General features: G+C 44.6%; 1 long non-coding RNA gene across 1 annotated transcript; it reads left to right on the forward strand.

The window, feature by feature from the left end:
* The first annotated feature begins 255 nt into the window (after window positions 1-255).
* On the forward strand, window positions 256-5,369 carry LOC310710518. Its single transcript, XR_014528109.1, has 3 exons — window positions 256-295; window positions 1,125-1,345; window positions 3,595-5,369. It is a non-coding gene; the product is annotated as an uncharacterized lncRNA (long non-coding RNA).
* Window positions 5,370-16,548: the final 11,179 nt, after the last annotated feature.

The following is a 16,548-nucleotide window of genomic DNA, read 5'->3' on the forward strand; positions in this document are numbered from 1 at the left end:
TCTTGAGTAAAGATAAGGATAGAGGGTAAGGATTTGCTGAATTAAATATCTGAACTGGAATACAAAAAGGGAGGTGTGAGGAGGTCAAGAAATTAGTGATGAAGTATAGGATATGAAAATCTTATTTTTTTCTGTTTTGTTTGTTGGTATTCTTTGTTCTTCTTTTTCTTTTTTTATTATTCTGTTAAATGTTTCTTTTTTTTTCTTTATTCTGTACTTTTATGAATTGTTCAATAAATATTATTTTTTAAAAAATGAAATGGCAAAACTCACCAGAAGAATAAGAAATCATGAAGTGAGACTTTTTATTGAAAATTCATTGATTATTTGAGGACATATTGTAAACAAATTAAAACATTAGCAGGATTGATATAAACACGTGCAGCAAGAGATAATTAAGGTTGGGAAAGGGAAAAATCATAAATGTATTTGAATTGGATATGCAGTAATAAAAAGATATGAAATAAATAACCACAGAAAGGAGGGAAGGTAAATTGGATTTGTAAAGACTTGGGGGGGGGGGTTGGCTAAAATTATTGTAAAAATTGAAAATGAAAAATAAGATTATAAAAAAGAAGGGCACGTGGTCCATCTCCTTCCTTCAGAGCCCATCGAGATCAGTGTTCAATGTCATATTAGAATTAGTGATGGATGAACTTAATATTTTCTTTTTCGGTGTGCATGTATGGTGTATGGAGTGTTAATTACTGGATTGCCTTTTGTTGATTGATGCATATTGTTTTGTTTTGTATTTGTTTTGCTATGTTTTTAAAATTAATAAAGCATTAAAAGAGAGAGAGAGAGAGAGAGAGAGAGAGAGAGAGAGAGAGAGAGGGCCAGTTGAGAGAGAGGGAGCCTGCTCTGGGCATAGTGCTGATCAGTTGAAGCCCTCAGGTGCATCCATCTGCCAAAGGCAAGGGCTCTAGCACCATGCAAGGGCAGGAATGAAGAAAGAGAATCTCCCTGCATGCTGGAACTTGTCAGCCCTGCTCTCACTAAATCCTGCCTCTGGCTTTGGTGGGAAGCCAAACCCCATGGCAATTCACATGCACATCACATACAAATCACGTGCAAATCACGTGCAAACAATTGTAATAATTTGTCTCATTAATTTGTCTCAACAGAACATGATGGAAAGAACAAAAGCCACCTTCGCCAACCTGGTACGCTCCAAATATTTTGGACTACAATTCCTATCAGCCCCAGCACCATACCATCATGCTGGGGTCTGGAGGGCGCCGGTTTAGCCAAGGCTGAATAAAAGAAACTAAGCAAAATGGGGAGAGGAGGACCCAAAGAAGAGTCTGCTAACTCCTTTGCAGCCAGCTTTCATTCCCTCTGATTGGTCAGTTACAAATGGAGGTGACCAGGGATGAGGGAGATGTTTGATTCTGTAGGTCGTGGGTAGGCAAACTAAGGCCCGGGGGCCAGATCCGGCCAAATCACCTTCTAAATTCAGCCCATGGATGGTCCGATTTTTACATGAGTAGAAGGTGTCCTTTTATTTAAAATGCATCTCTGGGTTATTTGTGGGGCATAGGAATTCGTTCATTTTTTCCCAAAAAAATATAGTCCAGCCCCCCACAGGGTCTGAGGGACAGTGGACCAGCCCCCTGCTGAAAAAGTTTGCGGACTCCTGCTGTAGGTACAAATCCATCAGTTTTGCTCTTTCTGAAACAATATGCTGACTGAAACACAGCCCTCCTTCGAAAAGCACACTTATCTGAATTTTCTACTGCAGTTCCCCAAACTATATTTGCAAAAATGCACATCTTACAGGAAAGTGTGCATAAAAAATGAATATATTTGTAAAAATAACACAGAGAAATGCATTGTATCAGAGGACACAGCTTGGAGAGGAAAAAAAAACAACCTGTACGTTGGTCAACACTGCATACAGAAATGTGCTGATTAGGAGAAATTCACATGAAAATGCTGTTGAAATTTCATGAGGGAGAAAACCCCTCCAAATTGATCCAGAAATGTGGAGAACTGGATTAAAGTTTTGAAAAATGAGAAACTGGGAAAACTGAAATGCACAGATCCTTGAAGTGCGTAGGATGCTGTAGAGGCAGCGCTGAAATAGAGCGCCTGACCCCTGGGCTGCTCTGCCCCTTTCCTCAAGCCTTGTTCTCACTGAAGGGGCCAAGCAATCTCTGTGCTGAACCTGCTCAGACTGTAGGTGGGGACCCCCGTAGGATTTCCCCCACTGGAATAACTAAAAACTAGAGACTTAACATGTCAGGGGGAAGAAAGCTGGTCTGGAAGCAAAGCGAAGAAGGAGGAGGATTCAGAAGTGTGGCCCTGATACCTGAAACAGTCCTGTGCAAGTATCCACAGATTTCTCACATCTGTGAGACGCGGACCACAGCACATTAGTTCAGAAAACAAGTGCGTGTAAGTTATGACTCATCTCTCCTGAGATCTTCAAGCACCAGACCCTGCTGTAAAGGAATCTTTATGAGAAATTCTTGTTCTGTTAATGCTGCCAACAATATTGATTGTCAGCTCTACCCTGTTTCTATTTGTGGTTTAGCGGCTTGTTCTAGGTGGACTATGTAATTAAAGCTGATATAATCTGTGTTTGCTGCTCAGTGTTATTAAGGCTGGGTATTCATGACAATGTGCTGGCATGATTCCACCAGGTTGTTCTTCCACAGCTGATTAATTGGCTCTCGCTAAGGAGGGTTTCACTTGAGCAATCGGCTGAGCTGTGTTGCACAGTCAACGCTAGCAGTCCAGTTACAGCCACCAGTGGGGAGCAACAGCTCAAGGCAAATTGCACAACCCTCCAGGTGTACAAGAACTGTGTCTACCAGTTGTTGGAGTCATCACGCAATAGTTTCCCACAGGGAAAGCATCACAGACGTAAATTGGACGCAAGAAGACTGGGTCTGTGCCACTGTGGCCGTCTATGTTTGTTTAGAGCAACTGGCACAGTGAGTCCTAACAAACCTCAGATGACCACAGCCTGTGTTGTTTGGGATCATCCTGTTCACATAAGGAGAACCTGCTGGATCAGGCCAATGTGCTGCCTAGTCCAGCACTCTGTTCCCACAGTGGATTCCAGATGCCCTAAAGAAACCTACAAGCAGGATCCAAGTTCAAGAACCCTCTTCCCTCCAGCAACTGGTATTCAGAAGCATTAATGCTTCCAACCTTGAGGGAAGCGGTTGGCGCTGTGGTCTAAACCACTGAGCCTCTTGGGCTTGCTGATCAGAAGGTTGGAGGTTCAAATCCCCATGATGGTGTGAGTTCCCCTTGCTCTGACCCGGCTCCTGCCACCCTAGCAGTTCAAAAGCATGCCAGTGCAAGTAGATAAATAGGTACCGCTGCAGTGGAAAGATAAACAGTGTTTCCTTTCGCTCCGGCTTCCATCATGGTGTTTTGTTGCACCAGAAGTGGTTTCGTCATGCTGGCTACATGACCCGGAAAGCTGAAGCGAGGTCAACACAACCCCCCATAGTCGCTTTGACTGGATTTAACTGTCCAGGAGCCTTTTACCTTTACCTAATGTTTCCAGCTGTGGAGGCAGAGCACAGACCTCCTGGCTAGTAGCGGTCAATAACCTTCTCCTCTCTGAATTTGTCTCAGCCTCTTCTAAAGCCATCCATATCAGTAACCATCCCTACTGTTCTCCATACAGAAGATCCAGCGGCCTCACCACACATCCAGACAGCAGCTGTTCACAAGGCATTTGTTGCAGCTGGTCAGGATGGTCTCTTCTTGACATTGTGCTTCTCTTGCAGGGCAACCATGTTTTTGCAGCGCTCAGACTGCAGAATGTTGTGATTCGAAAGCGTAGAACAGCGAAAGCAGCCCGAGGGGAGGGGGGAGCAATTTTAGGGGCCCAGTGGTACTCCGTGAGATATAAGAGATGCACACCAAAAGCCTCGCGAAGAGATGAGGGGTGGTTCTGTGTAGGTCAGCCTTCCCCAACGTAGGGCCCTCTGGACAACTCCCATCCTTCCTTGCCAGCACAGTCATGCCAGCTGGGGCTGCAGGCTCCTTCGCTATGAGCTGCTGCCACTTTGGGTCATCATCAATAATCTCAGGTCAACTCCCCCTACTCCAGATTGACATCTTGACTGCCACATCACAACTGACGTCTGGATTGCCACACATGCTTACTGGTCCCAATCCATCTACAACAGTAATGCCCAAGCTTTGTGATATGACAGGAAGGAATATATGTTGTGGAAAATCAAATCATTAAATATAAATGATCAGCCCAAAATGAGGAAGCTGCCCACAATGTCTCTGCATCTTTTCCTACTCCTTTCAATCAGTTTTGGGGTGAGGGAGGTAATTCTGTTGCATCTCTGCATTAACTGTGATTGGGTTTTTCAGTTACTCCCAGTGCAGAGATACTCCAGAATCACCTGCATCCAGAAGGAGCTGCCTGCTGCACCCCTGCATGCATCACTGCTCTGGACTTGCCTCCCTCCAGGGATGGGCCAAACCCTGCACAAACCTACATATATAAACGAGTATCTATTTTGTAACAAGATTTGTATTCATAAACATGTTTATCTAAAGGTATGCATTTCATCCTAAAATATGGCACTTTGTGGATCAAAATTCTCAAAGGGTAGGTCATATGTCACGCCTATCTCTATTGACGCCATAGAATAATTCTAAAAAGAAATAAAAAGCAACTATATTTCATACACAGACCACAGGATTAACTCCAAAATATAGTCATGATAAGGAGAACATTCAGTCCAAATCCAGTTCCCAGTTCATAAAACCATAATTGCAGACATAAATTCTCAAGAAGCATTAAAAAAAAATACCCATCTGGTTATGAATGTTCAGCTCTTATTCTTGATTCCCTTAGGCTAAGCCAATGAGGTTATCTGCTTTGTGGTTTCTTCCCCACTAGTAGTTTAATTTCAAATTGCCATCACTTTTTCACTCACTTTTTATGGAGAATCCAGGCAAAGTTGTCAGCAACCTGTGTTGCATCCTAATGTTTTCAGCATTGTTCTCATGTGTACTTTCCCCCTGAGATCTGATTTGTGGTGTTTTCTAACATTTAAAAGATAATTGTGTCTGTCATGGAATTCTACTCAATATTGATCCAGAGCAGAACTCCAACGTATAGTTGGCGTAGTAAAAACTTAAACATGTTGCAGGATTCCAAAAAAAATAGACCAGAGGCAATTACATTTCATGCAGCAGAGCTTTACTGCTACTGAAGGCAAATGAGCATAATGGTCACAAGTCCAATACATTCAGGGTTGGTATTGTCCATAAGAAATCCAGTTGTAGCAGACGTAACTTAAACTTACAATAACTTATAATAAGACTAAACTTTAACCCTATATACAGAACACCACACCAGAAGGAAGAGAGATAGAAAGAGAAAGAGAAACACGGGCTCCTTCTGGTCTTACTTTTATAGCCAGCATGAACTTGACAGAAGAGATAGCAGAACCAGTTTAAACTAGTTGTACTCAGCTTTTCTGAAGGTATAACCCAAATATCATAAACCTTCTGCTTGTTTCTTTCACACAGAGAAGTTTCCAGAACCCTCTGGATTTAAGTAGAATAGGAAAGATCCCTACACAACAGATCAATACTTTCTGTACTAAGAAATGCAAACTGACAGTGTCAACCACCGTGTTCATGGGCCATGCACTATTGAGGCTTTCCAGAGCTCTTGTGCCTTTAATTAAAAATTGCTAATTCTGCCCCATTTATTGCTTCTGGTCAAATGTAGCAGAGAAATTACTGGAGGAAAGCCTGTTAACTGCCCCTTCTTATCACTTTCTGTTCCTGGTTTGTGCTCTCTCTTTTCTTTCTCTTTATTATTACATTAATATCCCTCCCACCTTCCCAAAGCAGTCCAGGGTGGCAAACAACAAAAAACATATGTGAAACATCTTATTTCCTTTCATTGGGTTTTCTGTTTTTCTCTTGTATAGCAAACTTTTAGTTTTCCTTATAAAAAGAAAAAAGAATGAATAAAAACAAGCCAGTAATTAAAGGCTCCCACTGTGTGGGAAGCGGAACTGACAATAAGGGGCAATTAAGGGAGGCTACTGAGGGAGAACATGGCAAGCTATTCATCCTGTCATGCTCAACATGAAGCAATAAAAAAGCAGAGCTCCTTAAGGGGAAACATTTAATTAATGTTGGCAAGGGGCAAGGGACCTTGTATTCAACATCTTATGCCCCTTCTCAAATTTCTATAGCTCTTCATATACTTTACACAGCTCTTCAATCTTACCTTTCCCCTGTCTGATACACCATGGATACAATGAATGTTGGGTTGGCCACAGTTTTCCTAGAATCTCAAACATAGACCTGGCCCAGGAACTAACAGCAGCAGCAGAGAAAACGTGTTCCCCTCTTTACTTTCCGCTTTCTTGGGCACATGAAACTAATTATAATTATCTTGAATTTCTGCTTATCCCCCCAAAAAGAAGGGCATTTTAGCTGGCCAGATTAAATTCAAACCCATCAAACCTCCTTTGGGGTAGGTTCTCAGGAATGGTGGAAGGAGAAAGAATTTGCCCATGTGAAGACCACCTGCTGGAAACTCTTACTCATATGGTTCTTAAATGTAAACTATATGCTGATCTCCACCAGCAGTTTCTAGATCAACTCTGCATCCCTAAATGGAAACCAGAGTTGGAGGTCATACATTTTCTATTATTGGGGAATGATCAGGAGCTCACCAAGTTACTGGCTAAATATCTTTATTTGGTTTTTTGTCGCACAAACACATTGCAGACGTCTGATCTCCCTGGAGACCTAGAGTTGTAATGTTAGTTTTTTTGCCTGCTTTCATTTGACAAATGTTCTGTGACATTGGGGAGGTGGTAATTCTGTATTGATTTACTATGGATGTTTGTATGTGATGCCAATAAAAGGTTTGATGATGATAGACTTGGCTTGGCTCTCCATCCTATTTTCTTTTTAAAAAATTAGTAGCACCTCTTTTCTTAAATTATCTGCTTTGGGGCATTTATAATGGCAAAGTGTTTTAAGTGCTAGGGTTTCTGTTATGATTTAATCTTTGAACTGAGTATCTCTCCAAAGATTTAGCAAGATCTTAGATAGCCCTGAGAACTATTTCTGCTTTTGTGACTGCATGTTAAAAAATAAATAAATAGGGTCATAAAGATCATATCTATATAGAGCAGCTCAATGAGGGAAGCCAAATGTATGGAACTGCTGACTGAGAAACTACCGAACATCTGCTAAACTTAAATGATCTTGTTCCTAATTCAGACATTTTAGACAAAAGAGCGAACTGAGCTCCACTTCCTGCTGTTTAATACACAATTGCTTTGATTTTTCCTCTTAAATTGAATTCCTCTTCTATAAAGTCTACCATATGGTGTGGGATTGATCAAAGGGCTTGGGTCCTTCCCAGTTCCTCCTCTGCTACAGGGAGAAGTTCAGCTTAAAAGAAAATAAGCTTCCAGGTGAGAGGTGAGAGGTCACTGACTTGATCCACTTTCCCCACCCATCAGCCCTGGCCGGCAGGACCAGGTGGTGAAAGCAAACTTATGGTATTTGTCCTTCAAGATTCTTGGGTGAATGCCTCACTGACTGAAGACAAATGTATACAGTTGGAAAGAATTCAGGATGTCAGAACCCCAGAACCCCTTTTAAATTTTATGAAGTGCTGTGCATGCTTGCAAAAGCAAAACATTTTGGATAGTCTGTCTGTCTATCTACTGTATCTTCTATCTTCTATCATCTATCTATCTATCTATCTATCTATCTATCTATCTATCTATCTATCTTCTATCATCTATCTGATTTTCTTGATTTACAAAAGAGCATGCATTGTCTCTTTCTTTGAGTTGTAGGGTCTTTTTTTACTTTTAAACTGAGACATTATTGTTGTATACAGAATAAGGTGATGTTCAGGCCACTAGAATCTGAGCAAGCCTCTGAAACAAGGCCTAGCATAAAATGCTGAGGAGTCTCCAAACTGCAGCGTTAGAGTGCCATCTGCTGAACTAGCAGAGAATGGCACTGGACTTCAGCATTAGACAGGCACTGCACATGAACCTACCAGGATGCACTCAGAATGGAAATGTAATGCTGACACACACACACCCATCGCTTATAATAGGCAATAGATCATCTCGCTTTCAGGCCGATGGAGCCAGTGTTTGTCCACAGACAGCTTTCCAGGTTTTGTGGCCAGCATGACTAAACCGCTTCTGGCGCAACGGAATACTGTGATGGAAACCAAAGCACATGGAAGTGCTGTTTAGCTTCCCACCACAGCAGTACCTATTTATCAACTTGCGCTGGTGTGGTTTCGAACTGCTAGGTTGGCAGAAGCTGGAACAGAGCAACGGGAGCTCACCCCATCATGCTGATTCGAACAGTCGACCTTCTGATCAGCAGGCCCAAGAGACTCAGTGGTTTAGACCACAGTGCTACCTGTGTCCCAGTGAGATGAGCACCGCTTCCCATAGTCCAGGGGTCATTTATCTTTTACCTATAGGCAATAGAACGAAAGAACAATATCCCCATCTCTCTCCCTTCCCGCAACTGCAAGATGTCTATGACAAAAGTGTCTCTCACCAAATGTAAACTAACTGTGAAAAAGACTATGAATTGAAAGTGGAGACAATAGATGTACCTTTCCCTTTATATGTTTGCTTTGTAGCACACACAAAAAAACTTAATAAAAACTTTTTTTAAAAAAAATGGAGATAAGGATGGAGCAGAATTGCTTTCTGCTCCTCCAGAGGGTAAGACCCGAAACAATGGATTCAAATTACAAGAAAGGAGATCTCAACTATACATTAGAAAGAACTTTCAACAGTGGGACAGACCCTTAGGATGGGTGACCATCTGTCATGTATTCTTTAGCTGTGATAAAGAAGAGTTATCATTGCAGAGAGTTGAACTAGATGTGCCCTTGGGGTCATCACTTCCAACCTTACAATTCTATGATTCTGCGATTGGAGCCAGCAACTGTAGAACTGGGCAATGTAAACAGCTAATCAGAGGTTAGCAGCAGTTCCCAACCAGCCAGCCAGCCTTCGAAAGGCCTCTGAATGCTGCTGAGACATCACTTCTCCTTCATAAGTTCCAGCCAGCCCCTCCCACTGGGACCTGTCCAGGGTCCTGAGGGACTGTGCTTTGCTTGGCCTGCTGTGATTCCACATACAATCAATCTTGACTATGCCCTATCAGGCTCTCAGGGCCTGACCCTGCTGCACACGCAGGCATACCCACCAATTCATTTTGGCTCTGTGGTATGTGTCAATCTCCAAGGAAATGACAAAACAGTCACCATCTCTCTGGAGGTCACAGGTGTGGAAGGGAAACTGGACCTTGGCTGGAACTTTCAGAGCAAGGTGGTTGTGGGAAGATTACCAGCACCTTCATATGTCAAATGCTGAATTATCCAAGAAATAGATTCCTGCAAGGATCTGGACTGACTTTTTAACCTGCTCTCTAAGAAAGAATGAGATGCCTAGGTGGTCTCCGAGGGCAGGAAATTGCACAAGGAGAGTCCTGTCACCCAGAAGTTATCTTTTTCCTTCAGCTCCTTAGACTCTGGCATCCATGTCAGGGCCTTGGCTAATGGTTTCTAGGGGCTGGGGCAAGATCTCACAAGTCATCCTCTTAAGTACCCTGTATCATGAATTCCCCTAGGTGAGCATCAGAGGGCACAGCAAGAGTCATCTGGTGAACTTGCAGCCCAGGAACAGTGTTGAGGTTCCAGAACTCAGTAGGCAAGTTCCAGGATTCCCTGGGATGCTTTTGAGAAGGTCCCTGAACTCCTGAGTCAACATTGCCCTCAAGGGAGACGCCACAAAACAGTCAGGTTCCCCAAAATCATTGAGCTCCGAGGGCCACTGAGACAGTGGCTGACTTCTGCATTCTGCTCTGCCATAGCCCACCTTGCACTTGGCAGGAGCACTCATCCTCCTTGGGTTTTTCCATGGAGAGAAGGAATTTCTGTGTTTCAGTACAAAAAGTCCAGGGATTGCATTCCGGCCTGGCTCTCCAGAGGCACAGCAGGGGGGCAATGCCCAGATTGGCCTGATTTCCATGGAGGCTGCAGAGGCCAGAGCAGGAGTAAGGCATTCCCTGCAAGAGATACTTCAGGGTGAAAGCAGATGTAAAATTCAGAGCAGGGCTGCTCATTCAGAAGCACTGGATAAGTTTCTAATATTTAATGCTTCGGAACACTGGTATAATCCAGATTCGCGTCACTTCCGGGCAACCCATTTCTACAACGTTGCATCAAGCAACTGTTATCCCACATTTTCCTGGCATTTCCCCATCATTTTCCTTATCCCCCCCCCAATAAAGTCTGCTTGTTTTTAGAAGTGGTTTTGTTGCCCAAGAGCGCCAAATCCACTTTAATTGCACAACTTGAGTCTTGCTTCTATGAGACTGTCACTAATTTGTGGGTGAGATTCAATCTGTTTTGACCCACCCCAAATATCCCCGTCCTAAATCTTCTCCTTGCCTTGAACAAATCCTGCAGCGTAATGACTGCCCTTTTTCATAGAAATGATATTTACACTTGCTGGGAAGCTGAATACGAGAGCTGTGAAAAGGGCCCTGGATGCTTTAGCCTGTGAACAAACACTGACCTTACTGTATTGAGGGCTCCCTTCAAAACGTTCGTTTATAGCATTTCCCCCCCAAGCTGCTGAAAATGTCTGTGCTGTGTCCCAGGATCTTGAAACTTGAATTTGGGTCATGCTTGCATTGGAGAATGTAGGGCTTTGCTTTTACATAACCCTGCTGGAGGCTGAAACTCTGAAAACAAATACAGGATGAAGATAAATATTGCATTCTTCACTGTGGTCACAGCGGATTCCTCAACCTCAGCATGAACCTGGCTTCCCAACTTGCCTTGCACATGCACAGGCCAGCAAGCTCAATACTGGATCAAGAATCAGGGTTCCCCTTCTCCTATCCGTTCGGGCTGGTTGACTGCTATGTTGTTCTTAAATGGCATATATAAATATAAATATACATGCACATACATTTATCCCTCTCCTTACCCTAGCTACACTTATTTTTTTAAAACAGTTGCACAGCTACTCTGGGGTTGTGAGAAGTGGGGATTGGTTGGTGATCCCACAGACCATAGTCAAAAAGGTGCTCATCTGCTGTGGCACAATGGGTCATTGGGTCTGGCTGTTAAGAAGGTTGGTGGTTCAAGCCCACCCAGGGATGACTGTGAGCAGGATTCCTGCATTGCAGGGGGGGGACTGGATGACTCTTAGGGTCCCTTCCAACTTTACTGTTCTATCATTCTACCACAGCTGGCTCTGCCCCAGTATTCTGGAATCTTGCAGGCTCACATTTTTGCTTGTTTGAGGCTTTGCTGAAATGTACATATAGGTGTTTTCTAGAACAGGGAAAGAAAGTACTTTTAACCTGATTCCTTCACACTTACATGTCTTCAACCACAGCTTTCTGCAGTTTTTTCTCCATTTCATTTACACAAAGAGGAAAAGAAATGGGCACTCTTAGCACAGAAAGAGAGATTTTTCTTAATGACATGAAGAGGATCTTCTGTAAACAGACTGCTCATGTTACAAGTGAAGTCAAGGCACAAACCTCACCTCTGACTTGGAAGAAACATCAAGTGCAGGTGCCTCTCCCACAGTGGTCATCCACAGCTGAAGCAAACTAGTAATGGGCAACAGAGGACTGTGAGGAAGCCAAAGGGGAAACAGTGTGACCACAGCCACTGCTTCGGATGTAATGTGAACCCAATTTCTCTCTTTTTTTCCCCCACAGCAAACACACGCCCTGTGCTGTGTAACACACCAAAGTGTGCAGAATTTGGTACAAGGGAAGAATCAGGAGGACACCTGCAAGATCTGACCTCCAGGTCAAACCCTTGTTCATAAAATTATGCATGATGCAGAGTTTCTTTTCCCCATTGCAGCACTTGTCATGCTAAACGTCACTTTCAGCAAACCTCGGCCTTATTCAGAAGATGCAACATATCCATAGACCCAAAGTATGGGGCCTCCTCCTCCAGCACATGGCCCAAGTGGACCTGGCATGTGAAGAGATTTAAGTTCTCTGCCTTGCTTGAGGGGGCAAGTCTTGCTCAGTGCGGCAGCTCTGGGACGCTTGTGTGTGATTTTGCAGAGCCATCCAAGTCCCCACTTTGGACATATATTAAAAAGGATGCGTCTCCCGAGAGTAATTTAGGCTGGATCAAGACCATGCACAAAGAACCAGCTTTGTTTTCAATAACCATTGTGGTTCATTCCCTTCCATCTCCACAGATATTAATGGTACCTCAGGATACAGACGCTTCAGGTTACAGACTCCGCTAACCCAGAAATAGTACCTCAAGTTAAGAACTTTGCTTCAGGATGAGAACAGAAATCGTGCAGCGGTGGTGCAGCAGCAGCAGGAGGCCCCATTAGCTAAAGTGGTACCTCAGGTTAAGAACAGTTTCAGGTTAAGAACGGACCTCCAGAACGAATTAAGTTCTTAACCCGAGGTACCACTGTATATCTATTTATTTAACAAGGCTTACATACTGCTTGTTACCCCACAGGGATGCCCTCCTTTCCCCCTATATTATGTAACCTTGCCTTGGAGGCAGTGAGATAGAGATGGAATTCAAACTGGTAAACAAGGGATTACACAGGCTCTGTCTACATAGAATGCTCTGCTCCCTCGCTCTCTCCCCCAGAACGCCTGTTCCTCATTTGATGGTGTTCGTTAAATGTTTCAGAAACCTCTCCATACTGGGAGTAGCGGTGGTGGAAATTAAGCCATCTCTACGGCTGCTGTTCCTCTGGTTCTTTCCCCATTCAGCTGGCCCACTCACAGGAACCCCTCTTCCTTCAGATATTTGAAGATTAGTTCCCTTCAGAATGCGCCAAGAAGATTAAATTCCTTATTGCCTCAAACTGAGACAGGGCAAATGCGGAGAAAGAATACCACCCTCAAAATTGCATTCCCTTAGAATGTTTTCAAGAAACTAAGATACTTTAGTTTGTGTGCATACATCAGTTTTTTAAAGACCTTTTGTGGGGGTTGTGAGTTAATCACAGACAATTTGTTTATATGCCTGGTTTTCCACATATACATTTCTGCTCAAAGCACTTCACGGAAAATACATTGTCTACAATAACAGTTCATATAATCGTAATGATATCACTGCACATAAATTCTAACAATTAACAATTTCATAGAATCAAGGAATCGTAGGGTTGGAAGGGAGCCAAGGGTCATCTAGTCCAACCCCCAGAAATGCAGGAATCATGACTAGAGAATCCCAGACAGATGGCAATCCAACTTCTACTTTAAAACCTCCAATGAAGGACAGTCCACCAAGGGAGTCCATTCCACTGTCCAATGGCTGCTACCCTCAGAAGGTTCATCCTAATGTTTAGTCAGAATCTCTTTTTGTGTAATTTGAATGCTTTCTTGTAATTTGTCCTCCCCTCTGGAGGAAGAGAAAACAAGCCTGCTCCATCTTCCATGTGACAGCTCTTTATATATTTGAAGGTGGGCTTACTCCGAGTATGACCAACACCAAATACAACTCTCTGGGTTTATCTGCATTATTGGTGCAAAACTTGTTTAGCATCCTGTTTTGTCTCCTCAGGGAACTTTGCAAATTGGTATTTTGTGGTGATGGTGGGGAGCTGGGGACCTCTTAGGGCCCCTACCAAATTCCAAATTGTGGGAATGTCTGGGTCAGGCCATGACAGCTGACCCAGAATAAACCTGGCATGACTTCCTCACGGTCTTTTCCTCAGGAATCAAGGCACCAATGTAGCCGGTTGCAGAGGAAGGACAATTCCTTTCACGCCTGGGATCCATAGTTTCATTGTCCATTGGGTGATGTGGTTTGGGCAGAGGGGTGTGTGTGTGTGTGTGTGTGTGTGTGTGTGTGTGTGTGTGTCCCAAAAAAGTGTGAAGACCAGACAGCAAATCCACATAGGACCTACAAGTACAGTGGTACCTCGGGTTAAGTACTTAATTCATTCCGGAGGTCCGTTCTTAACCTGAAACTGTTCTTAACCTGAAGCACCACTTTAGCTAATGAGGCCTGCTGCTGCTGCTGCGTTGCCAGAGCACGATTTCTGTTCTCATCCTAAAGCAAAGTTCTTAACCTGAAGCACTATTTCTGGGTTAGCGGAGTCTGTAACCTGAAGCGTCTGTAACCCGAGGTACCACTGTATATACTCTTATACTTGTATCTTTGCAGAAATGGGCTGCCCCAACAGAACAACCTCTTGCCTGTCACACCCCTGAAGGCCCCCTGCCCCCCCCCCGCTTTATGCACATTAATGCAGTGTCAGCAAACAATCCAACTGCACCCCACATTTCTTGCGGTTCCCACCTTGGTTTTGTTGCATCTTGAGTTCTAAGCAAGCCCCTGCAGAGCTTGTCTGGGGCCCAGGGAGGGAGTCTTGTTCTTGGCATGACAGCGCAAGTCCAACAGGCTGCTGGTGTCCAGCACCCCCATAGTTTGGCCCTCTGGAGCCAGGGACAAGTGTACCCGGCTGTCCTCCGCTCTGCATGGGCCTGATTCTAGGTGTGTAAGTGGCAGAGGAGAGAAACTCTCAAAGAATGCCATGCCCAAAAGGTATACTCTGACTTCCAGGATAGCTCGGCATTCTGGGACTAAATTTAGCAAGCTTATAATTTTGTTCTCTGTGCCTGGCGTTTTATAGCACAATGCAGCCACTAGTAATTTGATTGCTAGGCTTCTCTTTGTTGTTTCGTTTGGTATTTGACATATTTGTGCAAAGTTTCTTTTATTCAGTACTGGCCACTGACAGTGATAAAGCGATGGCTTGATTAAATGGGGCAATCTGATCACAGGTCTTAGAGGCTGGGTTCTGCTCTTTTGGCATATAGACCTGCCTGTGTGTATGCATGCGTTTCTGGCATAACCACCTCTCAAGCAGATATAGATCTTTCCTGCTGGTCTTGGAAGCTCCCTACTTGCACTGCAGCCCCCTGTAATTTCCGAGTATATTTCTGGGAACTTGTTCCCGAGGACACAGTGCCGCTTTCTAGCTGTGGTTTCTCCTGACCCAGCCTGGCGGAAAGGGCGGGCAAAGAGGCTCCGCTTTCCTCGCACCAGCCTGCATTCCATGGGGCTCCTTTGCTTTTGCAGCTGGCTTGCTCCAGCCCCTACTGGCCCTTTCCTTGCTTTCCAGGATGTTCCACTGATTCAATCAGTTGCAAATTTCAGCCAAGCTGATCTTTTTTTTGCTTCTCAAGGCTGCAAAGGTTCATTTAGAACTAAAAAACATAGGAAAGCAGGTAGCAATTGTCTACAGTAATTGGCAGCTGCTCTCCAGGGTATCAGGGGTCTCTCCTAGCCCTACCTGAGGGTGCTGCTGGGGATTATTATTATTATTATATTTATCGTAAGATGCAGCCAAGGGAACAAGGAAGCCTAGGTACGACTCTGTCCAGGTGTCTCTCTCAGCCCTGCATGAAGACACTGGGGACTGAATCTGGGACATTCTTATCCCTTCAACAATTTTACCAGACTATTTCTTCCTGCTCACCACTGCAGCATATTTATCAAACTCCAACACATTCAAAGGCTTTCCTGCAAATCCTGGTTGTCAGGAAGCCTTGGCTGTCTGCACTTCCCAGGGGAAGGTACCTAAGCACAGGGGCTCCTTGAGGTTTCACGCTTGATCCCTGTCCAAAGCCCCAGCAGATCGAGAGCATCTGAGTTTGCTTCAAAATTGCCTCGTGCACAGACTTTTCACCTAGTTGTCAGAGAGCCTTTATCAGATGATGTTCCTGGAGAAACAGCCCTGGGTACCACTTTTTATTTCTACACAAGAGCCTCAACTTAGTTTCTGTGCCCAATTCAAAGTACCATCTTTGCCCTAAAAGCCTTATGTGGCTCAGGACCCCAGTGCCACCTCTCCCCACATGAACCAAACCAGGCCCTGTGTTTATTGTCTGAAGCCCTTCTCCAAAGGAGGTGTGGAGAGTGGCAGCACAAGACCAGGCCTTTTCAGTGGTGGCTCCCCATTTGTGGAAGGCTGTTCTGGACCCCTGGACCACCTGGCAGCAAGTCAGTATGCCAAGTTCCCAGTCCAGGGTCACTCCACTGTCCAAGGTCCAAAATTGAAGCACAGTCCTGCAGAGATCCTGCTGCATCCAAGCTGAGGTCCACCGACATGGGCAGTTGAGCAGACACATCCCCTCAGCTCTGCTGCCCTTTAATACTTTCCATGCTGATTGCAGCATCTGGGCTTGATGAGGCAGGTGATCCTCACCTGTCCTGCGCCTACTCCAACTAAGGAATCACACACCTGCTTCCAGAGCTAGTAAGCCCCACCTGGCCCACTGAGCAGGGCTGTGGGCCCTTGCCTGACTCAGCCTCCTGGAGTGTTCCCTACTCCTCAATGCCTGGTGTGTTCTTGGAGACAGGGGCCCCTCTGGCTCTGGGGTTGCGTCCTTCTGCGCTGGTTCCTGTGCACTGACCCCCAGCCCCTCCTCCTCTTCTGTCACCCCGTGAGTACTTCCTACACCAACATCTCCTTCCCCATCCCCAGGTTGCACCGGTGTGTCCCAGTTCAG

Source organism: Podarcis liolepis (assembly GCF_965112155.1).
Source record: "Podarcis liolepis genome assembly, chromosome: 7".
NCBI classification, from domain to species: domain Eukaryota; kingdom Metazoa; phylum Chordata; class Lepidosauria; order Squamata; family Lacertidae; genus Podarcis; species Podarcis liolepis.